This window comes from Nyctereutes procyonoides, unplaced genomic scaffold, assembly GCF_905146905.1.
Source record: "Nyctereutes procyonoides isolate TBG_1078 unplaced genomic scaffold, NYPRO_anot_genome, whole genome shotgun sequence".
Classification (NCBI taxonomy): Eukaryota; Metazoa; Chordata; class Mammalia; order Carnivora; family Canidae; genus Nyctereutes; species Nyctereutes procyonoides.
In genome coordinates, this window is record NW_026575021.1 from 299,356 (window position 1) to 326,843 (window position 27,488).

A 27,488-nucleotide genomic window follows, 5' to 3' on the forward strand; every position below is an offset into this window, starting at 1 on the left:
GTATCTAGTCCATTTACATTCAAAGTAATTATTAACAGATGTGTATTTATTGCCATTTTATTATTTTTTTGTTCGTTTCTGGAGATTTTTCTCTGTTCTGTTCTAGTCACTTTTGGTCTTTCTTTCCCATACAAAAAGTCCCCTTTAATATTTCTTTGCAGGATTGCTTTAGTGGTCACAAACTTCTTTTGTTTTAGTTTTTTTTGGAAACTCTTTATTTCTCATTGTATTCTGAATGTCAGCCTTGCTGGATGAAATATTCTTGCCTGCATATTTTTCCCCATTCAGCACGTTGAATATATCATACATAGTACACTCTTCTGGCCTTCCAAGTTTCTGTGAGCAGAGAGATCTGCTGCTAATGTGATTTGTCTTCCCTTGTAGGTTAGGATTTCTTTTCCCTTGCTGCTTGCAGGATTTTTCCCCATCTCTGTACTTTGCGAATTTTACTACAATATGCCTTGTGGTTCACAAGCTTTTGTTGATTTTGATGGGAGTTCTCTGTGGCCCCTGAATTTGGAAGACTGTCTCCTTCCCCAGATTAGAGAATTTTCCTGCTATTATTTCTTTAAATACGTTTCTTGCCCCCTTTTTTCACTCTTCTTCTAGGACTTCTATGGTATGATGTTACTACATTTGATGAAGTCATTGAGTTCCCTAAGTCCATCCTCATGCTGCATAATTCTCTCTTTTGTTCAGCTTTATTATTTTTCATTATTTTGTCTTCTAGGTCAGGTTTTCATTACCTTGATTCTTCTAGCCTGCAGTTCTTCGGATCATTCCAGTTTCTAGTCTCATTTATTGCATTCTTCATCTCTGAGTGATTCTTTTTTAACTTTTTTTTTATCTGTGGTAAGGATCTCACTGATGTCTTCTATTCATTTCTCAAGCCAAATGACTGTCCTTATGATTATTGCTTTAAACTCTCCATCAGGGGCCGCCCGGATGGCTCAGCAGTTTAGCACCGCCTTCAGCCCAGGGCGTGATCCTGGAGACCCTGGATCGAGTCCCACGTGGGGCTCCCTGCGTGGAGCCTGTTTCTCCCTCTGCCTGTGGCTCTGCCTCTCTCTCTCTCTCTCTCTCTCTCTCTCTCTGTGTGTGTGTGTGTGTGTTCCTCTCATGAATAAATAAATAAATAAATATATTAAAAATAAATAAAATAAATAAATTATCCATCAGGCATGTTACTTATAACGGTTTTGCTTAGGTATCTGGTCATAGCCTCATCTTGTTCTTTCATTTAGAATAAATTCCTCTGCCTTGGCATTTTGTGTAAGTCTCTGCCTTCTTCTCTGTGTTAGAAAAGCCAATTATGTCTCCTGCTCCTGAAAGTAATGGCCTTATGAGGAAGAGGTCATGTAGTGCCCATGGCCTGGGGTGTCAGTGAGTGTCTCTGGTGTGTGTGTTGCATGCAATTCGCTGTTGTGTTTTGGTTGCTCTATCTTTTAGTCCAGTTGTGTGCAGTCTCTTTTTACCTGTTGTGGGCATTGTTTGGTCCCTGGCCTGATTGTGGCCAGTCTTAATAAGGCATCCTCTGGTCTTTTTGTGAAATGAAACATGATATCCCTTCTACAAAAACTGAGTCCCTGCAGAACTTGGGTTGGAAATGTGGTGTGGGCAGGGATTTGTACTGGTTATTGAAGGGGGAGGGGCACCATAATGGGACTGAGGCAAACTTGACTGAGAGGGACAATCCCACTACAGTGGGGGAGTGCAGGGGAGTGGGATTTGGTGTAAGCAAGTTAGGGGGCCAACGTTAGAGCTATGCTGCTTCCAATAGGTCTCTCTGTGTTTATACTGAGGGGTATGGGAGGGAAATGGCACCAGACAGCTCCTTTGTTCCCAGAGGGGAATCTCTGTGAACAATGTCTCTTGGGAATCACTCCAAGAAGAGGGAATAATCTTCTCCCTATGTGCCCCAATAGTTTCTCAGATTACTGTTTCCATGTTTTCCACTCCCAGATTATCTGCCTGCCCACTCTCGGAGCAGCACAGTACCCTCCAGGCACTATCCAATCCAACTCTGTTGATATCTATCTATTATCTATCTATCTATCATCTATCTATCATCTATCATCTATCTATTAACTAAGTTTCACACCCAATGTGAGGCTTGAACTCATTACCCTGAGATCGTGAGTTGCATGCTCTACAAACTGAGCCAGCCAGGCACCTCAAGCCTGTTGACCTTTAAAACTCCAAGCTTTAAAGATTGGCATGAGCAGGGGCATGTGCTGGTCTTCTGGAAGAGGGGCCTACCATGCTGGGATTGAGGCAAGCTTGACTGAGAAGGACAGTCCTGATGGAACACAGGGGATAGGGCTTCATGTTAGCAAGTTAGGCAGCCAGTGTCAGGGCTGTGCTGCTTCCTGCAGGTGGCTCTGTATTTTGCAATTAAATAATTCCTGAATGTATTGTGTTTTAAGTATTATTCTTGACAAGCACTTTTATATATGCTAAAAATGTGATTGCAATGTCTTTTCTCTTTTATCCACTTTGATCTTTTACATTCTTCAAGATCTATTCTTCAAGACCTATTCAGACATCACCTCCATTAAATCCTCCATGTTTCTCCTGAGACATAAAGATGACATGGGACTACTTCCCCCATTAGACTGTAAACAACCAGATGGAAGTCGCTGAATTATTATTACATCTTTGTAGAAGCTAGGAATCCTTAGTGCTTATTATAAAAAAAGGCACATAAATATTAATTTTCCCTTTTAAATTTAATAACGTCTTCAATTTGCATGTGAGAAAATACTATAGATCACCCTAAATTATTGTTCTATTTTTTAATGAATTGTTTAAATATTTATGTACTATGTCAGAGAGTGATAAGTGCTATGAAGAAAAATTAAGTAAATGAATTTTGAGAGACTGAGGTGTAATTTTATGAGAGACTGAGGTGTAATTTTATAAAGATTGGTCAATAGACACTTGACTGATAACATGATGTTTCAATACAAACATCAAGAAAGTCAAAGGAAGAGCCATTCAGCTGTGTCAGGGGTGAGTATTCCAATGAGAAAGAACGATAATTACAAAGCCCAGATGCAAATACATGATTAACATACTCAAAGAAGAGCAAGGAGGTTAGTATAGTGTAGCAGAACCTAGAGATGAGTGAAGGGATGAAAAAGAGATAATGAGTTCATAGAGAAAGCAGAGGATTCAATTGTGTGTGGTCTTATCAGCCATACTAAGAACTTTGCTTTGTGCCATGATAAATATGGGACATTTCTAAAAGTCTTGAGGAGTAACATGAATCTGACATTCAAAGGATTGTTATGGCTACTTTGTAAAAAATATAATTAGAAGGGTAAGGACAGAAAACTGGAGATTAATTAAGAGGCAATTCAATATCCTTGGGAAGAGATAACGTGGCTTGCACTAGAGTAGGAGAAGCCAGTAGTGAAGAGTGGCAAGATTCCAGATATATTTTAAAGGTAGTGACAATAGGAGGTAGGTCTGTATTAGGTTTTGTTTTTGTTTTTTTAAGATTTTATTCATTTCTTCATGAGAGACAGAGAGAGAGAGAGAGAAAGAGAGAGAGAGAGAGGGAGAGAGGCAGAGAGGCAGAGACACAGGCAGAGGGAGAAACAGGCTCCATGCAGGGAGCCTGATGTGGGACTGGATTCAGGGACTCCATGGTCACACCCTAAGCTGAAGGCAAACGCTTAACCGCTGAGCCACCCAGGCATCCCTGTAATAGTTTTCTAGGGCTGCCATAACAGGTATCACAGAAACAAAATATATTAATCTTTTTACATTTCTGGAGGCTAGAAGTCCAAAATTCAAAGTATTGGCAGGGTTTGTTACTTCTGAGGGCTTTTGGGGAAGGATCCATTCCAGGCCTCTTTTTTTTGTTGTTGTTGTATATGGCAATCTTCTCCCTATGTCTATTCACATGATATTCTCATGCTTATCTCCAAATTTTTCCTTTTTATTAGGATAACAATCATATTGTATTATGGACCACCCTAATGACCTCATTTTAACTTTGTTACTTTTCTAAAGATCCTATTTCCAAATAAGGGCACGTTCTGAGATAGTGGGGGTCAGGACTCTCACATACAAATTTCAGGGAAAGACAATTCAACTCATAATAGGATCTATGAGAAAAGATTTTGACTCAGGATTTTGATGTAAACAACCACTGGAGAAAGCTAGGTGTCTCCAGTGGTCTTCACCTTCATTCATTCCATATTCAACAAATACTAAACAAGTGGTTTGTTCTGTGAACACTGTTCTAAGAACAATAAAAAAAGTACCCAAAGACTCATCCTACATGAATTCAGCATTTTAATGGAATATGTCCTGGGTATATCATTTCCTTTTCCTGAAGAACCTGCAATTCCTTTAGTACTCCACATAAAATATTTCCTAAATGTTCAATTAGAACTGAGGGGTAAGGGGCACATGGGTGGCTCAGTGGTTGAGCATCTGCCTTTGGCCCAGGTCATGATTCTGGGGTACTGGGATTGAGCCCCACATCAGGTTGCCCGCAGGGAGCCAACTTCTCCCTCTGCCTATGTTTCTGCCTCTATCTCTGTGTCTCTCATGAGTAAATAAATAAAATCTTAAAAAAAAAAAAAAAAGAACTGAGGGGTAAAATCTGCATTTCCTCTGGGATGGAGGCTAAACAACAAATTTGACTTATCAGTTTGGCCAGATCATTTGTCTCTAAGAGCTTCTGTTTTCTCCTATGTAAAATGGAGGAGATATATTTACCTCATGATAGTCAGGATTAATAAAATATATGCCAAAGTGATGTTCAAAATATGTAAAGATGTAGAATTCTTGATGATGGACATCATCGTGACATCTGATCTTAATCCTGTTGGCCAGCTAAATGACATGAGTAAATTGTCAATCAGTCTGAGAATGAATTATGTCTGTACACTCTTGAATAAAAGATTTAAAGAAGGAATCAGAAGGTACTTCCTCATATCTGAGTTTAAAATAGTAATGATTAGGTGATAGAAAGGGATAGAGCCAAACATACCTTGCACTCGAAGAGCCTGGCACAGAGATAGTGTAAACTTTAATTATAATACTCAAAATTACTTGCAAAAGTAGGAGACAGGTTAGGCACCATTCATGTTCATATCTACTCTTGGTACCTGGCTCAACACCTACCAGAAATCAAATATACAAAATTTTTTGGAAATTAAACATTTAGGATATTGATAGGACAATAAATATGAAGAACAGAGTGTAACTGGATGTCACATTTGTTCTCCCTGGCAAAGGATCCTAAGGCAATTAGAAGATGAAAGAATAGGCTATAGTAGGATCACCACAGGAAGCTTTGTGAGATGAATAGGGTACTGAGATATCCCCTTATTCATGCAGCAAACACTGAGTGGTGACACTGCACCCCACTAGGGTTGTAAATGTGAGAAATATGTAATTTGAATACTTAATTAGCTCATATCCTGGTCTCATAGAAAAATATATAGTAATAATAAATAGCACTTACTGACCCTGCAATATGTTGCAGGCATTGTTCAAAGCAATTCACATGGGTTAATTTCTTTAACCCTGAAAACAGCTCTGTGAGAATTGGAGGCAGGTATTAAGAGCTCAGAAAATATGCCAAGGTCACATAGCTAGTGAGTGGTGGAGTCGAGGTGTGAACCTAGATAGTTGGCTCCAAAGCCTTCACTTTTAAGTCATACCTTTTGTCAAAGCAATTCTAATGTTGTGTGTGTCAATAAAATGATAGACTCATAATAGATATATAAATATTAAACACATTATTGATCAAATCCATCTGTGAAGTGATCAAGGAATAATTCTGAGCTCAGAATTATGAGCAAATACATGCTTACCATTTTAAGTAGCTAAGTTTTGGGGTACCTTGTGACACGGAAAGAAGCTAAGTTATTCGACCAGGTTTCACTGTAAGTTGCAATGAAGCAAAATGTAAAAACATAAAGATTATTTGAAAGTTTATGGAATAAACAGTTTGATGCACATCTAACCCACTGCAGATAGTTGGACAGAGATCTGGGGTTTTATTCTTTACAGAGAATGAAACAGAATATCTTTGGATCCGGAGAAACAATGCACAAAGACACAGGGACTGTACTAAAATATGATTATTAAGTGAAAGATGATACAATGAGTTTAAGAACTTGAAGAATTTTTATGCCTCCGTCTTTCAACTCTGGCAGCCAGACCTTTACACTTTAGCAAAAATACTGGAACATTCACTGGAGAAGGTGACCAACTCAAGAGAAAGTTCTTAAAAATACCCTCAATATTATATGTAGGCATAATTACTGTTCAACAAATAATAATCTCCTTAGCACTACCACCCCATATTATAATCACCATTCCTGGTATCTGTGAGAGAGGCATACTTTTTAATCTGTCAGATGCTGATTTTGCCAAGTGACTTCATTACTGTACACCACTGAGATATTTGGCTGTCTTCCATGTCACAATAACTGACAAATACAAAGTATTGTGTGAGGATGGGGCCCAGGGCACATTATCCTAGAATAACATTTTTTTTAAAGTATCAATATAAACCCTGGGTGTCAGTTGTTTTGGAGAAAGTCACAGGGGCTGAAAAGGTCACTCTTTTAAGAAATGCTTTATCTTCCAATTTCTTGATGTTACAAAATATGTCATTGTATGGAATAATTTGGATATGAAAAATGCTGAATCAGAAAAGTGAAATACCATTCAACATGAAAAAGTCTTAGGAATCCTTTAAACAGTTTATTTTATTTTCATACTAACATATGCACAAAAATACATAAATGATTAAAAACACATCTAAATATGTATATAATACATTTTTAAGTATAAAATGAAATGTTTAAGTGATGGGAAAGTAATAAGTCATACTGTAACAATAAGATCTTTTTGTCTTAGTACTACATAAACTAATATAATTTATTATAATTTTTTGATGTCTTAAATTTAATAAAATTAGGTGAATGAAGGATGCCTGGGTGGCTGTCGGTTAAGCATATCCCTTTGGCTCAGCTCATGATCCCAAGTCCTGGTATCAAGTCCCATATTGGGCTCCCTGCTTGGCAGGGAGTCTGCTCCTCCCCCTTCCCTTCCTTCATGATCTCTCTCATAAATAAATAAATAAATAAATAAATAAATAAATAAATAAATAAATAAAATATTTTTTAATTAGATGAATGATTATTAAATGATGATAAATGCAGCAAAGGATATAAATTACTCTTATCAAAGTGATGTGAAAATACTTCTCTGATACTATGGTTTTTGAGCAGAGAATTGAGGGGTGTAATAAATAATTATTTCAGGTAGATGGATCAGCAACTTATGGGGCAGGATTGTGAATGTCTTGCTAGATGCAAATAATGAAGCTTTGAACAGAATAATTTCAGGGAAATGTTATAAAGATATGAAGTCAGAAAATTAGTGGGCATAGAGTTACTTAGTAATTTGTGGGCAGTTGTTAATCTTCTAGAATGATTAAAATGGCAAAATTGTGGAGAGCTTGAATTGAAGAGTGGCCTAATCTGACTTACATTTTATTTATTTATTTATTTATTTATTTATTTATTTATTACAGATTTTATTTTTATTTATTTGAGAGAGAAAGGCAGAAAGTGCACGCAGGGGGAGGGGCCGAGGGAGAAGCAGGCTCCCTACTGAGCAGGGAGCTTGATGCAAGGCTCAATTCCAGGACCTTGGGATCATGATCTGAGCATGGAAGCCAGAGGCTTAACTAACTTAGCTACCAAAGCACCCCTGTTTCATATTTAAAGGGATCCCTCTGGCTACAGTGTCAAATATAGGCTCTAGAAGAGCAAGATCATAAAGACCAGCCTGGTGGCAGCCACAGGATTCCCAGCAAGAGACCATGATGGCTAGGACCAGATAAATAACAGGTTGGAAAGTGAATATATTTCAAAATTAAAATGAAAGACTTCACTGACAATTGGGGATCATATATGTGACAAAGAGAAGAAATAAGTAAAGCTCCAAAGTTTTGGTCAAGCAACTAGACCAAGATAAGTTGCCATTTACTGAAATTGAGAAGACTTCATGAAGGACGTATTTGGAGGTGGGAAAGCAAGAGTTCGGTTTTTCACTTTCTTAATTATGAGTAGTTTTCTGAGGTACGATTAGTTTCCTGAAATTTATCTTATTATTTTCTATGTTTGTGGACTAGATACTTAAGATTTAAATCTTTTAACAAGTTACGCAAAGTTGGTTTGTGGGAGCCTTACTCTCATAAACAGACACAGTCTATAGAAACACATAGGTACAAACACTTATTTATACATACATACATTCACACACAGATATTGAGGTCAAAATTAAATACAATGATATCAGTTGAGATGAACATACAATTGTCAAGTCATTAGCTTAGGTAAGAGTGTCTTATTCAAGCACTGAGAGTTCATTGTTTCTCAGAAATTCACAATTTTCTGAACGCTAACTGTAGCAGATGGTCTTATAACTTGGCTGCACAGTGAAATGATGTGTTCAGCTGATGGGCTGGCATAGTATATGAGAACAGAATGCAAAACAAAGGGAAATGCCTGGCCTGCTTATTCATGACCAGGTTCTCTGGAGAAAATAAATGCACAGAATTATGGGTTCCCATCTCTGCCTATGGCACATTTCTCCATCCAGTTGCTCAATCTGGTCAAAACCTGCCAAATTTCTAAACATAAATGAATCACCTAATTTCTCTTTTTACATGACAGAAAACTGTTTATTGAAACATCTTGCATTGGAATTCCACCTTAAAGATGAAATGGTTGATTCATGACTGCTGACAATTCTTACAACAGCTAAACTCCTATGTGATATAATTTTCTCTGTATTACTAAAAAAAAGTTCAAAAAGACTGAACTCAAAAATTATCAGAACATACCAGTTGGGATGGGATATGATTTTATCCATATCCATTTTTTTGTTTGTTTCTAATTCATCAAGTGTTGGGATGCCTGGGTGGCTCAGTGACTCAGCACCTGCCTTCAGCTCAGGTTATGATCCCGGGATTGAGTCCCCCATTGAACTTCCTGTGAGGAGCCTGCTTCTCCCTCTGCCTATGTCTCTGCCTCTCTCTCTCTCAGTCTGTGTCCCTCATGAATAAATAAATAAATATTTGAAAAAATAATAATTCAACAAGTGTATTTTTATATAAATTTCAGGACAGGGATTATACTATCTATAAGTGTGCATGTAAGCATATTTGTTCTTTGGGGATATTTATTTATTTATTTATTTATTTATTATTATTTATTTATTTGAGAGAGAGAGATGTGACCAGGGGAAAAGGCAGAGGGAGAGAGAGGGAATCTCAAGCAGACTCCTTGTGAAGCCAGACATGGGGCTTGATCTCACAACCCCGAGATCATGACCTGAGCCAAAACCAAGCTTCAGATGCTTAACTGACTGATTCACCCACGTGCTCCTGTAAACATATCTGAAAATATAGGTTCTGGTATTCTCATTGCCTTGAGTTAAAGGTGATACTTTCCTTCCTTACCAAAATCTTTGGCTTTGCCTTTAGAGACTATTTTCAGAACAACTATAAAGCTTATAAAACAATTGCTGGGCACAGTGCCTGTGACAAAAAATGCTTAAATCTGTAAAGCTTATTTAAGACATCAAAATTTTTTAAAATGCTATAAGATTTTGAAAGTATATTTTAAAGTGTGAAGCCAAGCTTACTGAAGAGAATACAACATAGCTGTAAAATAACTAATATTTTGTTTTTAAAATTAATGATATATTTTGATATGATACTATTTAATAATATATAAATATATATATTATAAACTCTAGCATAAACAAAGGGTGATTTTAAATTACCTGATTTTTATTACTTTAAATTTACTTTAATTCTTCTGATATGTTCTTATACAATGCTTTATTTACCTTATATATTTTCTCTTTTAGAAAGGCATAAAATTGAATACAAGCAAGCTTTCTACGTCTAGCTTGTAATGTTAGCACAGGGTGGGCTTCCGGTGGTTCACTGTAATTCACCAAAACAGAAAACCAGAAAGAGTTACATGGCTATTCTGGGTTGTTGTGTAGGGACAACATTATCCCACCCATTATCTGTCAGTGAGGAAGAATCCTGGGAACTTAATAATTGATTCTTTTATTAGCGGGCAACTAGGTTAGAATGAGCACCAATGCTCAGTACCTGCACAATCATGGAAGGTAGAAGAGAAGGTGTTATTCTCTGGTAGTAGGCAGACCCATAGGTATAGAATAGAAATGAGTTTTGTGAGCTCTCATGTTTTACTCATTTTGGAGTTGTATGCAGCTGAGACTTCTGCCCTTCATAGTTCTTAAAACCCAATAAAGGATTTCACTGACTTTAATGGTAAAGTTCTTCTAAAGGTTCTTCTAAGATCATTCTTAGGATGTGATTGTTTTCTTCTTGAAACATCCATAGTGGTTTTATGTGGCTGAGGGAACTCCGAATGATAGAGGCCAAAGCTATATCTATAAAGATCTTGTTTTTCCTGAAGTGCCTTTTTGTGCATCTCTCCCTGGAAGGCTGAGTGGAAAATAAAGAAATAAAACAAACAAAGCTGGTTTTCTTCAACACAGTACTGATTAGGCATACTTCTACCAAATTTCTGAAAAGAAAAGCATTTGGCCAAGATATCTCTCCTGTTTCACAGTAGTTTCTTCCAACTGCAGGTTTAATATTAATTTTGTAATTTAGCAGCCTCCATCTTTCCATTGAATTGTCTGGAAAACTCTTGACTCTTTTGCCTGCTTCTTAGTTTATCTAAGTCTAAATTGTATTCCACATGGTATCACAATGATCACTGTCATGAAACAAACAAACAAACAAACATTATTTATTTGCCATCCAGTATCTTCAAGCTAAAATCCCAAATTCCTTAATGTGGAATTCAATGTCCTTAATATTCTGCTTCTGTTTCTTTTCCAAGACTCATTTTTCAGCACCATTCTTAATTGAATTATGTATTCCAAACACCTTTAATCACATGTTCTTTATGGAATACTTTATAGAATCATTTGTTCTTCAAGGAATAAACTTTTAACTTTCTTTACTCTCATTATTGCCTTTGCTCCTGGTTAATTTGTATTATGCCGCTTTCTCTAGCAACTTCCCTTGATTGTTCAAAAATTTTAAGTGTCCCATTAATCTGATCCTATAACATCAGGACCTACACCATCATGACACAGGACATCCTATCTTTGTGTTTGATTTGCTCACTAGCCAATAGGTTGCTGATGTGTGGGGTCCTCTCTTCTTTCTTTGTTCCTTACGTTTAGCACAGTGTCTAAAACACATGGGCACAAAATATAAATAGAATGCTAGGATAATTTTCAGCACTGTGATTTTAACACTGGTGTTTTTGATTGGGTGTGATTTTACATATATAGCCCCATCTTAAAATTGAATCAAAATTTCCAAATTAAAGAAATACACTCGAGCTTGTTTTATTGTTAATGAAAGAATACCTTCAGTCTTTTTCATATCACTAGTCATAATAAAAACTCTGACACTTCTCTATTTACACTTTCTACACTGGAAACAACAGTTATAAAAATGACATGAGATGCAGCTTATTTCACCACTAGTATGTTTTATAAATACGTGTACATATACACACAGTTAACCAATTTTGTTGACATATGTAATTTCATTTTAATGATGTTTTATATATATATCATTGGCATATATATTTATTATAGATATATTACATAGTATATATTATATGCAAATATATTATAGATATTTATTATATATATAATATGTACATATAATAAAGTTATCAAAATTAAAATGAAATTGTTTCTCTAGCAGTTTACCCAAGTAGCCTAACAGAATCATATTTACCATCACCTCCTTGCAAAAAATAGATAACACAATTAAGTTTCACTCTTTGTGCTACAATGATCCTGATAACTGGGAAAATTGTTGCAGGATATCACGTTTATTTCCTTTGTGGAAGACTTCAGCAATACACATCCTCTCAGGTGACACCTAAGAAGGTAACATGCTTGTTTTTTACACACTTTTGATGGGATTACCAATATATTCTTGCTATCAAATCAGTCTTAACTGATGATGAGAAGAGAGGTCGAGTCTCCATGCCTGGATAGGTATTGTGCTGTTCCCTATCTACCATGTATTGGACAGTTGCTCTTTAACCCTTTCATAAGGATTGCTCATACTGTCTGTGGATAGTTTTCCTTAGCTCCTGATATTGGTCATTTTTTGGATTTTTGCTAATTGCCATTAACTCCCACTATTGGAATGACAATTTCATTTGCAATATTTACTACAGCTTATGTATTTGTACTACTGTAATTGAAGAGGTGGTGTTTTCTACACCAAACTCTTGAAAGTAATGATAAGATACATTTAGACATGTTTTCCAAAAAGGAGATTAAAATTGATGCACTTTTATTAAATTGGGGATTAGGAATAATTTTGTTATTTATTTTTTAGTACTTTTAAATTTTAATATTTTTAAATAGTTTAAAATGTTTTTATATTGTGATATGTGGATGGTAAGAGTTTTCTGAGAAATGTAAAAACCTACTTTGGTGGAAAATTGTGTTCATATTTTAAAGAACAAATGTTTACAAAGAAACAATACATGTTTAAATAAATCAATGTAATACAGATTTACCTGTTTCTAAAGAACTAAAACATTGGGATGGCTGGGTGGCTCAGTGGTTGAGAGTCTGCCCTCAGCTCAGGTCATGATCCCAGGGTCCTGGGATTAAGTGCACATCAGACTCCCCACAGGGAGCCTGCTTCTCTCTCTGCGTATGTCTCTGCCTCTTTCTGTGTGTCTCTCATCAATGAATAAATAAAAATCTTAAAAAAAGAACTAAAACAATTTAAAATAAAATCTCTCTCATTTTTCCCACTAGAAACAGTAGGTTGCTAATCTCATAAAAAAAGTAATATATCTTTGTGGGTTAATGCTTCATCTTCATAAGCAAGAAGAAAAAACAAAGAAATCTCATGGTATTTAATTTATCACAAATTTTAAGGATGACGTGTAAAGCTTAAGAATCTTAATAGTTTAAGAAAACAATTTGTGCTAAGTTCTCAATTATCTAAGGATAATAGTATTTTCACATCCATCTATAACGATATAGTGCACATTTTTCAGAATTCACTTAATGGTATTTCTCTTAAGACATTGAAGGAACAATGTACAAAATTACATGTTATAATTATTTAAGTCTAGGTGAAATTATTGCCTATTTATTTTCCCATATAGCAAAAACACTTCTATAGTGCTAATCATCACGATTTTAAAAGTTTAAAATTGTTCTCTTTGGGCAGCCCAGGTGGTTCAGCGGTTTAGCGCTGCTTTAAGCCTAGGGTGTGATCTTGGAGACCCGGGATTGAGTCCCATGTTGTGCTCTCTGCATGGAGCCTGTTTCTCCCTATGTCTGTGCCTCTCTTTCTCTCTGTGTCTCTAATGAATAAATAAACAAAATTTAAAAAATAATAATAAAATTGTTCTCTTTATTAGGTAACTACTTTCTTATCCTGATTAGATTAAGCTTCAAAAATCTATGCCATGTTAAGAGTATTTGAGCCACACTGCGTAAGAGAACGATATTTCTTTTTCATTTTGTAACTAACATATTTTATTTATTTATTTATATTTATTTATTTATTTAAAGATTTTATTTATTTATACATGAGACACACACACACACACACACACACACAGAGGCAGAGACACAGGCAGAGGGAGAATCAGGCTTCATGTAGGGACCCCGATGTGGGACTCCATCCTGGGACTCAAAGATCACGCCCTGAGCCAAAGGCATACACTTAACCACTTAGCCATCCAGGTGTCCCTAAGTAGATAGGTGATACAAAGGAATTTTTAGAGCATATATTATGAGATACTGTTCAACAAAGTACAATATACATGCTTATAGAAGCATGATTATAAATTAGAGTGATACAATGGATCTATTGTAGTTCTCTATATATCTTGTATAAAACAAATATTTACAAATATTCAGATAGGCCATCTTTAGTCATAGTCCTCAATTTCATATAAATGATTCAAGTGCTTGCACTATCTTAGCATCTATTTTACTCTTGATTTTAGAAAAGCTTTAAATCACTATTTTAAGAAAAATCCAGCCCAGGAAATCAAAAAGAAGACAATTATTTTTACCTGCTATAAACTAGGAGTTAATGTCCTTCACTTCATAATGTTCTTGATGATAGTTTACAATAACAGCATTAGTTATTTGCAGTTGATTCTATGGTTATAATAGCAATAATCAGTTGTCTTTATGTGCCTCAAGCTTGTTTATATGCTAATAGAAATCATCCAATGTTTTTGAAGGGACTGAGGCAGTGAAATCAACTTTAAGATGAATAAATACAGAGCCTTTAATTAAAATGCTTTAGTGTCCTCAAATTTAGTTTAGGTTGACATAAATCTATGTCATATGCATTCTCAAATTCAATACTAGGGAAAAATAATTACAGATTTTAAATATTTCTGCATTAAAAAAGAAATTAGAGCCATGTGGTTGTAAAAAAAATCTCTAATTCCTTTAATGTTTGATATGAATACGTAGTAATACTCTATTTGCATTTAGCACTTTACATAAGCACCAAGGAAAGCTGATAATTTAAATAAGTTAGTCTCCAGAGTGCTTTAAAGTACTTTAGCTTGAATATAATTTCTTAAATTTAAACAAGTCTTTAAAAAATTTTTAGATGCTATAACAACTCCAATATGGAGATAAAATTATTTTTTCTGTATTTAATTTATCCAACTTAAAAAAAACTCTTTATTCTTACAGTCTAGATATGTTTCATATAAGAAACATCAATTTGGGTTCTTTAATTTTGTTCAACAATCTATCTTTACAAGGGTCTTTTAAGCTATTTAGAATTTATGTAGTCACGAATATGGTCATATTTTTATTTACTGTCTTTGTTTTTGTTTTTAATTTGTTTTTTTGTTTGTTTTGTTTTTTGCTTTTTTGGTATGGTCCATTTTTTTTACTATTTTACTTTCTCTGTAATCAGTTTGGAAGTTATATACACAGTTATTCTTTCAATAATTTGTCTGAAAAATATGACAAATGAACTTAATTTAGATTTAACATTATTATCTAAACCTTATCTAAACCTTCCTTCCTTTGGGAAGCTATTCTTCCCAAATTATATAACTACACTTACTATGAAAATGACCTGAGAATATTTAATTTCTTTTCCCTCTTTCCTATTTACATATAAAATGTTATCATATATATTACCTCTATATTGTCATTTTTAGACTTCATAAGAATTTTTTAACAGATGTTTAATATTTATTTACATTATTCTTTATACTTACCATAGTGAAAATGAAGGCATACTCTGCCCTGGTGATATATATTTTCTCACAGCAATATAGGTTGTCAATTCTGAAACTAGTTTTCTTATATTACATTTGAACAAAAAAAATAAATACATTGTAAATAATCAGAGTTAGATTATCACTGTTAGGGAAGAAAATTATAAATAAGCGAGTAATGAAGGGATGCTAGAATAAATCTGTGATTAATTCTGTGGTGTATTGAAGTCAGAGATATAAATATTAATGCACGTGTATTTAAATTAATACATGGATATATGTATATAAATATCGAGATATGTGTATAGATAAGAGTATGCACACTGTTTAATATCCATTCATGCATTGCCTACTTGTGTCTTCTTTTTTTTTTTTTTTTTTTTTTTTAATTTTTATTTATTTATGATAGTCACAGAGAGAGAGAGAGAGAGAGGCAGAGACACAGGCAGAGGGAGAAGCAGGCTCCATGCACCGGGAGCCCGACGCGGGATTCGATCCCGGGTTTCCAGGATCGCGCCCTGGGCCAAAGGCAGGCGCCAAACCGCTGCGCCACCCAGGGATCCCCTACTTGTGTCTTCTAAGAAAAACCAAAAGCACAGATGCCCAGTAGTGAGTAATCAGCAAATCTAGTGTTCAGACTTTGGTTTCAAAATACCATTTTCCAATAAAAAGAACAAGGCTCTCTAAATAACTCATTTATTTTAGGGCTGGATCATGGACAATACCAAATGAATGTAGAACATTTTATAGTTTCAGAGAGTAGGAAGTGATAAAAGAAGGAAAAGGAGGAAATAGAGGACCAGGAGAAGGATGAGAGTGGAGTTTGCAATGCCCAAAAGACTGGAGTTAAACAGGATGAAATCTCAGCTCCCAGTGGACAAAGCTGGAATAATTCAAGCATGATGACGGAAATAACATTGTATTATAAACCAAAAATAAACATCCATGATCCATACTGATAGTAATAAGTGAATCAATAAATACATGGGAGTGAATCAATAACTTATCTTTATAGAAGAATTCCAATGAATAAATATAAAAAGACTAATGGAAATTTTTAAAAATTGCCATTAGTAACCAACAATAATGTTGCTATCGAGATTCAACAATGAATGCTAAAATTAGTGAGCAAAACCTTGAAGAAAAATAGGATAATTTGGACAGCTTAAACATATCCTATCCTCTCCTGCAAATAAATTATCTCTGGCGGTGGTTTTAACACATATGAATATATTATTTGATACTCTTCCCTCTGGTTGGTGTAGCTTAATGACTCTTCTGTTTATTTTTGACTGGATTTATTCACTTCAATGAATAGATGATGGAAAGAAAAAAAGATGGAGAAACCTGTCTTACACCATCTTAACCAAATGGTCAATGTTAATATCACCAATAATAAACATATTGATGACATACACCCCCTGATATGATGTGATTAATAAACCTCTGTGCTATTCTTCCCTAATTGCATAACTACAGTTACTATGCTCAGATAGATTTTTACTTATCTGATTGGTACTTTTAAGAAATGTTGAATCATGAATACAGAACAGGAAAGTACGAAAAACTGAGAATTTGGAGGAGGTAAAGAAGACATTAAATTTAATAATCTGGATTGGACTCTAGAGCAGAAAAAATGATATTTGTGGTAACACTGGGGAAATCCGAATACAATTTTTAATTTAGTTGATTGTATTGTAATCACATTAATATCTTACATTTGTTAATTACACCAAGCTTATGTAAAATGTTAACCTTAGCAGAAGCTGGGTGAAGCATGCATATCCAAGCATGCACTATCTTTGCACTCTCCTTTTAGTCTAATTATTTCAATTCATGAAAGTTTTGAAGATTGGAATGGGTTACTAAAGTGAAGTCTAGCTCTTTAAAAATGACAAAACATACTGTGGCATATTCAATGAATAAAATCAAGGATGCTATAAACCAAAGGAGAAATGCATAATTACAAAGATGCAGGATAATTTTAAAACTACTATATACAAATTTATTTTTATTTATCGATATTTATAGTATATGAATTAAAAACAAACTGAAAAGGATTAGGTAGCAAGACAAGAATCAAGTGTATCCAAGTAATTTACACAGTTTTGATTTTACTCTATTCAATACAAAATGTGGTGTTTTGTGTTTTGTTTGTTGTTGTTTTGCTTTATCATTCTTATGGCAATGTTGCCATACATTACAAAATATTTTTTGTTTATTTTATTTTGTGTATTTTTTATTAATTCCTTTTTCTGTATTATTTCCTTCTCTGTTTTTTTCTCTTTTTCATCTTTATTAAACCCTCTTGCCCACCCCTCTTTTTTTTGGTTCCTTATTTGTTTTCCTCTTCTTTCTTCCCCATTTTATCTTCCTCCTCTCCATCCTCTTCTTTCCCATTTCTCTTACTCCTAGGACTTTTGCCTCTACTTTCTCCACGTTTCCAATTTCTACTTTCTCCATTTTGTCTTCTGTTTTTTTTTTTCTCTCTCTCTTTTCTTTTCCATTTTTTTTCTTCCATCTCCTCTTCCTCATTTTCTTCTTCCACTTCTTGTTTCTCTGTTTGTCTTTTGCTTCATTTTTGTTGTAGTGGGCTAAAATTAGTTCAGAAAATTCTGTGTCACAGTAGTTCACATGGTAGCAGTTTGGGACCAATTATTGTGGACCTCTAAATATTTTTATTTATCAGAACATATCAAAATCTGATTATAAGGGGGGAAGTTATCTGGCTGGAGAATTATTTGATTTTAAAAGTTTTGAAGGTAATTTTAATCTCTACTTTTTAATACCAAATCTCTATTCTTTCAATTATTTTATGTTTCTCAATGTGTTTCATCAATGAAGATTATTAAGAATCCAAAATATCTTGTCATAAAAAGGCAAATGAAAGCTTAACACCAAATAATTTTCTTTCTTTAGGGATTTAGCTATTTTTATGGACTGTTACTTATAACTTTATATTAAAAAATAGGGATCCCAGTGGTTTAGTGCCTGCCTTTGGCACAGGGTGTGATCCTGGAATCCTGGGATCAAGCCCCATGTCAGGCTGCTTGTATGGAGCCTGCTTCTCCCTCTGCCTGTGTCTCTGCCTCTCTCTATCTGTGAGTCTCTCATGAATAAATAAATAAAATCTTTAAAAAAAGCTTTATATAAAATTAAGCTATTTTTTATTACCTAGTGAATTCAAAATATCCCCACTCATCATGTCATGTAGGTTATTTATTGATTAATGGAGATTTTTGAAAGACTACATTCCAAAGTTTCTTATGCCTAGTTTAAGAAAATAGCTTCAAAAGACATTATTGTTAGAAGAAATGACCAGCAGAAGTAATGAATTTCTCACTCAAGAGATGAAGCTGGTTGATTATCTGTAAATTTTACTCATGTAGAAAATACCAATTATCCCACTTGAATAAAATTAAGTGCAAACATAGTTTTAGTATATATTCTATTATAGTGAAATTCCCTCCTTTTGTTGATATGTTTGTATGTGTGTATGTGTATGTGGTTATGGTAAGATCAGTTCATTAATACTGAATTTGTAGAAGCCCCATCTAAAAAACATTACTTTTTAGGCTTCTCAGTTGAGCTTGTAGACATTAATCATCCTTTATAAGTACAGAAAAATTTTACATTGTTGGTAAGGTCATGAATTTTATTTATTTTTGGTATTTTTATTTACTAACTTATTAAAGATTATTTTAAAATGAATCAAACACTTCAATACATTTGATTTTTTTTTATATTCCACATATTATTATTTAACATAAAAGTTCAGAATTGCAAATGACAGTATTATGTCAAATCATAAAAATGACTATAATAATACTTATATTCAAAACCATTTTCCTGGTACTCTTATTTTATCTATCATCATGCTAACCCACAAAGTTAATTTTGATTATTAACTATGAATTATATATGATAAAAGTGAACCAAAGATAAATTAATAATTGCCCAAGTTCTCACATTTAAAAAAAAATGGAAGGGAAGCAATTAAATCAAACAATGTAATTTGAAATTTTGAAAATTTAAAAGTATAACGACCCTAAAGCTACTTTAGTTTTCTATAAAGTATAATCTTTGTTAAAAAATATTGAATAAAATAAGTTTAAGAGCCTGCCTTTCCAATAATTGTTTGATAATACATTTTGATTATCCTTCATTCATAATTTATTTTGAAACAATTTTCTTTTTAAGATGATATTCACTCTTGTTCAGACTCAGCCCATGCTTTTTTTTTTTTTTTTTTTTTTGGCAAGAATGCAACACCAGTCAATGGTAGTGTGTTCTGAATACATCACCTTAGAGAACAAACAATGTTGACGTACCTCTGGATTGATGTTGCAGTTTCTGCCAGATTTCTCAAGCATAAAGTATCATTTCTCCTTCTATGTATTAAATATTTGGCTGAAAGATGTTTTGATATTATCCTATATCTCTTACTCATCAAGCCTCCATATAATAGATTTGGTATAAATTGTTAATGAGTCCAGATTAAAGCAGTCATCTGCATGACAGTGGTCATATTGTGATTTTCTCTCTCCATAATCCCTTCTACATTTAAGTGCTGTTATCTTCCTGGAAAGAAGAGCTTTTCTTCCCCTCCCATATATTTCTGGATTTCTTTATTTGTTGGTTTCTATCACTATGAACCCATGGAATCCTATTTTATCTGTTAAGTGGAAATCTCTTCAAGCTAATGTCTCCATACATTTGACATGGTCTTTGAGAATTTCCTTACCTTCAGGTGCAATATGTTCTAGGCTCATCCTAGAAACTTTCTACCCCAGCAGAAATCGTTCACTTCTCCAAGAAGTTCTGGTACTTTTTCCAGGGGAATGGTATTTGGAATCTTCTTAAAATCATGTTCCTTATACATAGGTAGAAGTTAGTGTGTCACTTTGAAGGTAAAATGGTTCTCAGTGTGGGTGGAAGGGACAGTTTAAAAGCTTTATCTGAAGGACTAGACTTCTTTAGAAAGAAATGCTATGTTTGTGCCTATATCATGTTTTATTCTTAAAATAATTAGCAAAACTTGGGGTACCTAAGTGGCTCAGTCAGTTAAGCATCTGACTCTGGGTATCAGCTCAGGTCATGATCTCATAGTTAATGAGGTTGAGCCCTGCATTGGGGTCTGTGCTCAGCATGGAGCCTGCTTCAGATTCTCTCCCATTACCTCTGCTTCTCCCCCTACTCCTACTCTCTCCCAAATAAATAAATAAATAAATAAATAAATAAACAAATAAATAAATAATAAATAAGTAAAATATTTTTTTAAATTTAGTAAAATTTGGTATAGTGTAAGACCTATGGTTCACTAAATTTTGGTGATATTTCAGAATTTTATAATAAGGTAGCAACCTAAGGTATTGAGATGTTATGCAATTTCATCAAATGGATAAATATGTTTTGTATACATACCTGTGCATATCTTTATAACAGAAACTAGAGATGTCATCAAACACTCAAGTCTTGGGGTTCCTGGGTGACTTAGTCACTTAAGTGTCTGCCTTCAGGTCAGGTAATGATCCCCGGGTCCTTGAATCCAGATCCACCCCACGAGTTCTTTCTCTCTCTTGCTCTACTCTCTCTCTCTCTCTCTCAAATAAATAAATAAAATCTAAAAAAAAAAAAACTCAAGTCATGTTGCAGTGTATTAAATATCAGTTACATCATGTCACTTTATATGTAAATATGAGGATTCAAGAGTGGCTAGAATGAATGAGTACAACTATTATTTGAAATTTATATAATAATTATGAATTAACTAAGGTTTAAAATTTAGCTGAGGATGTAATTAATTAAATATGAACACCTGTACTGCTAATTCATAAGAGGAAGTCAATTTGAACTACCACAGGCTAAAAAACTATAGAAAGTGGCAAAGCAAGAATACTGAGATTATTTGTTTTAAATACAGTAAAGTCTTCTTCCAAATCTGTATTTATTCATGTAGTTTCCCCTATACGAAGGTAATAAAGATCAAATAAAATATTTTATATTATCCAGTAATTATTTTTTGTGTTTGTTCCTTTGCTTTGACATCATGAAGATACAGCCTCAGGTAATTAGATGCTGTGCTTGTAAAATTGTCTAAAAACATTTATATTAAGCTTTTCTCTTTAAAAAAAGATTTTATTTATTCATTTGAGACAGATAAAGACAGAGAGAGAGCATGAGCAGGAAGGAGAGGCAGAGGGAGAGGGAGAAGCAGATTCCCCGCTGAGCTAGGAGCCCACTATGGGGCTTGATTCCAGTACCCAGAGATCATGATCTGAGCCCAAGGCAGATGCTTAACCATCTGAGCCACTCAGGCGTCCTGGCTTTTTTCATCCATTAACAGAACAGGACAGAATGCTCATATTGTCACACCCTTCACTGGATCTTAGTCACAGAAAGATAATATTTTGTCTTAGAGAGTATTCTTTTGTGATTCTATAGTTTGCTGACATTTTTATATACTTGATTGAGATATGAGCTGCGCAAAGAAGCAACATCTCTCTTACTTGATCCTAGATGTTTTTTTACAATGCATATTTAAATTATATAATTAAAGAACATTGTCTGTGATTTGCTGTGGTGTGTAAGATTTTACATTTCCTCTATTTTTCTCAGTGTGTTTGGTACTTTAAATTGACTCTCTAAAATTAAATCAAGGGGGTACCTACATTTTATGACATCTGCCAAAGGGCAAAATATTGCTGGGTGATATTTAGATGTCAAATAATAATGATGTAGGTACTGTGACCTTTTCTGGAATTATGAACTGCTTTAGCAGAGAGCTAAATAACTATTACCTCTGAACTTTGTCTCTTTAGTATGTTTCTAAGAAAATTTAGAATTTCTCCGGATTGTATCCTCTTAATTATTTGACCTTTTTTTTTGACATGAGTTAGTTAAAATTAACATTGCAATTAAAATAAGTAAGTTAATAATAAAATTTAGTAACTGTAAAATCAAAATTGCATTTTCATTTCATGTTTTTTTTTCATTTCATATGTTTATTAAACATACCAAGAAAACTTGTCTTGGAAAGTAGTGAAATTAGCTTAATTAGTCAAATTCATTTAAAAGAGTAATCATTTGACATAATGAAAAGCTGCATTCACAGTAATTTATAGATAAAGACACAGTAAAATATACATATATATTATTTGTGTATACATATGTGCATACTTCATACTACTGGACATGTTATCATATCTGATGCAAATGCTGGCTTTTCTTTAACTCTTTTTTCTTCTAATATTCATATTATCAGTAATATCACTATAACTTAGTTAAATGTTGATAATCTATGTACATCACATCTTTATCAACTTTCTAAAAATATAAATTTAATAATTAATTTGCACTGAGCGTGTTCTTTGTTCTATTTAGCTTAATACTGAGACAGTTTATTGCAAATTTTACAGAGAATTATCAACCAAAAAAAGGCTAGACTTATATGATGTGTATATTTATATGTATAGGATAAGAATAACCAGACTTTCTTTTCTGGTCTCTATGGCAGTACTAACACTGTCCATTTTCTAATGGAAAAGCATGTTTATCAAATGCACAATTTTCCACATTTCCCATTGGTGATACCAACTGGCTGCCACACAGCTTCCAGCATGTTACAGTCTGTGACATACGTTGGGGCCAAGACTCAGCTGGTTAGTATTTTGAGTGGCCTGCAAGGGAGACTGCATCAAATACTTCCATTACAACCTGAGAAGAGAAGTTGGCCCTAGCCATTTGCTTCTTCAAACACTTTATTTTGCCACAAAGTCAAAGAATAGTATTGTATATTCTATCTATATTGTATTTAACAGTTCTGAGAAAAAAAAAGTGAGTTGAGTCCTCTTTAGTGGTCCTTAGGATGTAAATATGTTAAAATAAGGCCTCTTCTCCTATATATGCACATAATATGAGACAGAATTATGACAGAGACTGGTAATATGAAGAAGAAGCCCTCCAAATCCATCCTAGATTATTTTTTAAGGAACTAGTATGATTGTTTTTTGTTCAAAAATAATATATTCAGGTCAGATGGTATATCATACAACATGATAAAACAAGTTGAAAATAAGAATTTAATTGGAAAATGGAACAAATCTTCAACCTAAGCATTTTGAAATAAAATAAAGCAGACGTACCTACAACAGGACTTATGGTGAGGAAAAGAGGAGAAGACCAGAAGAATACTAGGTAATACTGTGCAAAACATTTGCTGTGCATTTATCGTTTTCATGAAATTGTTGAAAAACCATTGAAGGAGTCCAGTGACATGAATAGATTTGTTTTTGAAAATATAGACTTTAGATTCTAACAAGGAAAGTGATTAGAATAAGACCAAAATAGATGCCATTTAACAGGCGAATACCTATTGGAAACCTCTCTCTCTCTCTCTCTCTCTCTCTCTCTCTCTATCTTGTATGTGTGTTCACACACACACATATATGTATAAATATATACATACATATATTTATATGCAGAGTGAGAGAGAGAGAGAGGGAGAGAGAGAGGGGAATGGAGGAACACGGGGAGGGAGGAAAGAGGGAAGGATGAGGGAGGGAAAGAGAGAAAGATAAGAATATTGAAATTAAATACAAAAGGACAGGTAGGCAACAGGATGCATTATACTGATGAAAATGGCCTTCTTATTCCAGGTTAACACCATGGAATATGAGGAATGGTTCAATAAAAGGCAGCTTGCCCCATCTTATTAGATGAACTGTAAATGTGGATAAGAGGTCCTGTCACACTTTATTTAGATGCCAGCTAGATTGCTAGGACCCTGTATTCTAGGAAATAGGAATTCACTGACTCATTTTAAATTAGGAAATGACATGCTAGTTTTATGCTTTAGATTTTGAAGGAATTCTGGGTTGCTGGGTGGCTCAATTGGTTAAGAGTATGTCTTTGGCTCAGGTCATGATTCCAGGGTCCTGGGATCTGCCCTACATGGGACTATGGGGCTCTCTGCTCAATGCGGAGCCTGCTTCTCTCTCTTCCTCTGCCTGCCACTCCCCCTACTTGTGCTCTCTCTCTTTCTCAAAGAAAGAAAGAAAAGAAAGAATCTGAAGCAGCCCCTGAAGCACCGAAACCAGTTAGAAAGCTATTGACTTGGTCTGGGTGAGAGATGATAAGAAACTGAGAGAACAATGTGTATTGAGCTACTGTATCTGCCTAATTGCAATTGAGGAAGAAAAATAGTGTGTTTTCTCCATCAACTCACTAAAGAACAAGCTTCAGTTACAGTCATACAAAGGTTTTACATTTTTAAGATTATATATTCCTAATACTTCCAGACATATTTGTAAGATTTTAAGTTCACAGCACTTTAAAACTCAGATTTTGAGATTAATATGTGATTATATCAGGAAAAAAAAGTATATATATTTTTCATTTAACAAATAGTTTACAAAACTTCTGCTTCAGAAACATATGTGAAATATATTTTTTTAAGTTGTGTAACTTACAGAATTAATAGTAGAGCATAATATCTGACAGGAAATAAAAGCATATGATGAAATTCCCTTATTTTCCTTCAGAATAGGCATAAACTGCACTTGTCCTTTATTGATGCAGACACTGATAAAGGCAAATCATATTAGCAGAGTTAGCAATTTGGAATTTCTGAAACTAACAGATGCAGAATGTACTGAGCAATTCTCCATACGATGATTAAAAGTTCAGTGAAGTAACATGCCTGTCATATTTAATGGAGGCAGTCCCCAAGATAAACAGATTCATATGCACATTTGTAATATTTTCCTTCTTTTAAAGAAGGACTGGAACAACAGCATCTTCTTATTGAAGTAAATATAATCCAATAAAAGTTCAAATATAAGTTAGTTAAATTAGTGTTCTTATCCACATGCCAATTTGCATAGGCCTTCGGAAACTCTATGATGCTTAAATAAGCAAAATATAATCAGAATGTTGAAAAATATCCAATTTAATTAGTCAAAATTTTGGAACTGCTAACTTCAATTTGGTTTTTCAATATAATTTTATCTGATATGAAATGTTCTGGGAATCACACTTTGATAGGGACATAAAGTTTCAAATTGATTGATCCGGATGAAAATTAAGAATATGATCATCTAATGAAGTTGAAGGACCTCATTATACTTTGATAAAAAAGGGATATCGGTGTTATTTTCAAATATGTACAAATCTGTAGTTTGGCTAAAATATTCAACATTTTCTCTTTCAACTTAAAGCAAAGAACTGTTGGATGGAAAGTTTCAGGGATACTTTAGTTCTCAATAAGCAAAACAAAACAAAGTTTCAATTATTTATTTATGATAGTCACAAAGAATGAGAGAGAGGCAGAGACACAGGCAGAGGAAGAAGCAGGCTCCGTGCACCGGGATCCTGATGTGGGATTCGATCCTGGGTCTCCAGGATCGTGCCCTGGGTGAAAGGCAGGCGCTAAACCGCTGCGCCACCCAGGGATCCCCAAAGCAAAGTTTCAAATTCTTATTGATATCTTAGTATGGAAGATACTATCATCAACGGAGTCATTTCTTGTTACTCAAAGAGTTCAAGCACATACTAATTGGAATTCAGAAAAAATGCAAATTATCACAAGAAAAAAATTCTGTGATATAGGATAGTACAGAAATGACAGGAAAGTCATCAGAATCGTTTCATATTTTATTTATTTGAATGCAATTATTTGAGAAAATTGAATGCAATTAATCTAAGATTTAGCTTTAGTCTTAGAAACTTAATTTTTTTTTTACCACACAAAATAGATGCACATTAACAAAATTCAAAGAAAGAAAGAAAGAAAACAAGAAATTCACTACATGTGTGTGAGACACAGATAGGGAAAGAGTACATCTGTATATATAGTAAGCGGCCAAAATATGGGTAATTACTCAGCTAAGTCTGTTTAAGAACTCAGCCTTGGGTTAAAGCTTCAGTGGTCTAGTATTTTGGCTTTAGAATCTTATTTTAAGATACACTTGTTTCTATAGCTTCCATGTAAAAACTAAATGATACTTCACCAAAAGCATACTTACTTCACAGTGTGAAGAACACTTTAAGGCCTATGAAGAAAATACGTAAAAATCAGAGATCACAAAATATTTTCTTATGTATTAAGCATATTTTTATTTACTTAAGGTAACTTATTTTGGTTTTCTTTTTTCCCTTGTACTACCATCTACATTTTTATTGCCATTGACACAAATAAGAATCGTGTCAAATTAATCGAGTTGTTGTACCTGGAATTTGGAGTGTTTTTTTCGTGTGTTCCTATGAGAGATTAATTCCTCTTTGTGTCCTGGATATATTAGAGATTATAATAAAGTACTAACTAACTATGTCTTTTCTTAACTTGGGAGATTAATATGATTAGGTAAAAATATGTTTACTTAATACTCTGATTAATATAGTTAGTTTTTCCCCCCTACAAAATGTTGAGGAAGACAGTAGAAAATCACGTAACAAACTAAGGGCTAAGAAAGCTCTAGTTAACAAAGTTCAGAAGCCTTTAATTATATAAACTCTTCTATGAGAGGCTTCCTGTAGTTTTGTTTTGTTTTTAAGGATTTTATTTATCTATTCATGAGAGACACACAGAGAGGGAGGCAGAGACATAGGGAAGGGAGAAGCAGGTCCCTCCAAGGACCCCAATGTGGGACTCAATCCCACAACCCCGGGATCACAACCTGAGCCAAAGGCAGACGCTCAACCACTAAGCCACCCAGGTGTCCCTTGATATAACATTTTAAAAAGGATTAGAAGTTATAATTTTCCAATATTCTGAAGTAAATGCTATAATGAAATAAGAAATAAATAAATGACCGTGTGGAGAATAATGCAAAAGGGAATATGATAATGGAAATATCGCACTGTACAACACCGACATGGAAAACATATTGATGTTATGAAACTTAGAAAATGGTTGTGAGCTTGGAACTTTGAAGACAATTATTTAGAATTTATAGTTTGGCCTTTAATAGTGATAGTGTCAAAATAAAACTTTAAAGCATTCTTTCAGCTGGTGAGTATGATAAAAAATACCAATTCTGAAATAAATTTATGACTGTGCAGCATTTCTGATATATCTTTCTATTTAATGTTTCCTTGGATGCAGTGTTATTTTGAAAACTTTCAACCGAAGACTCA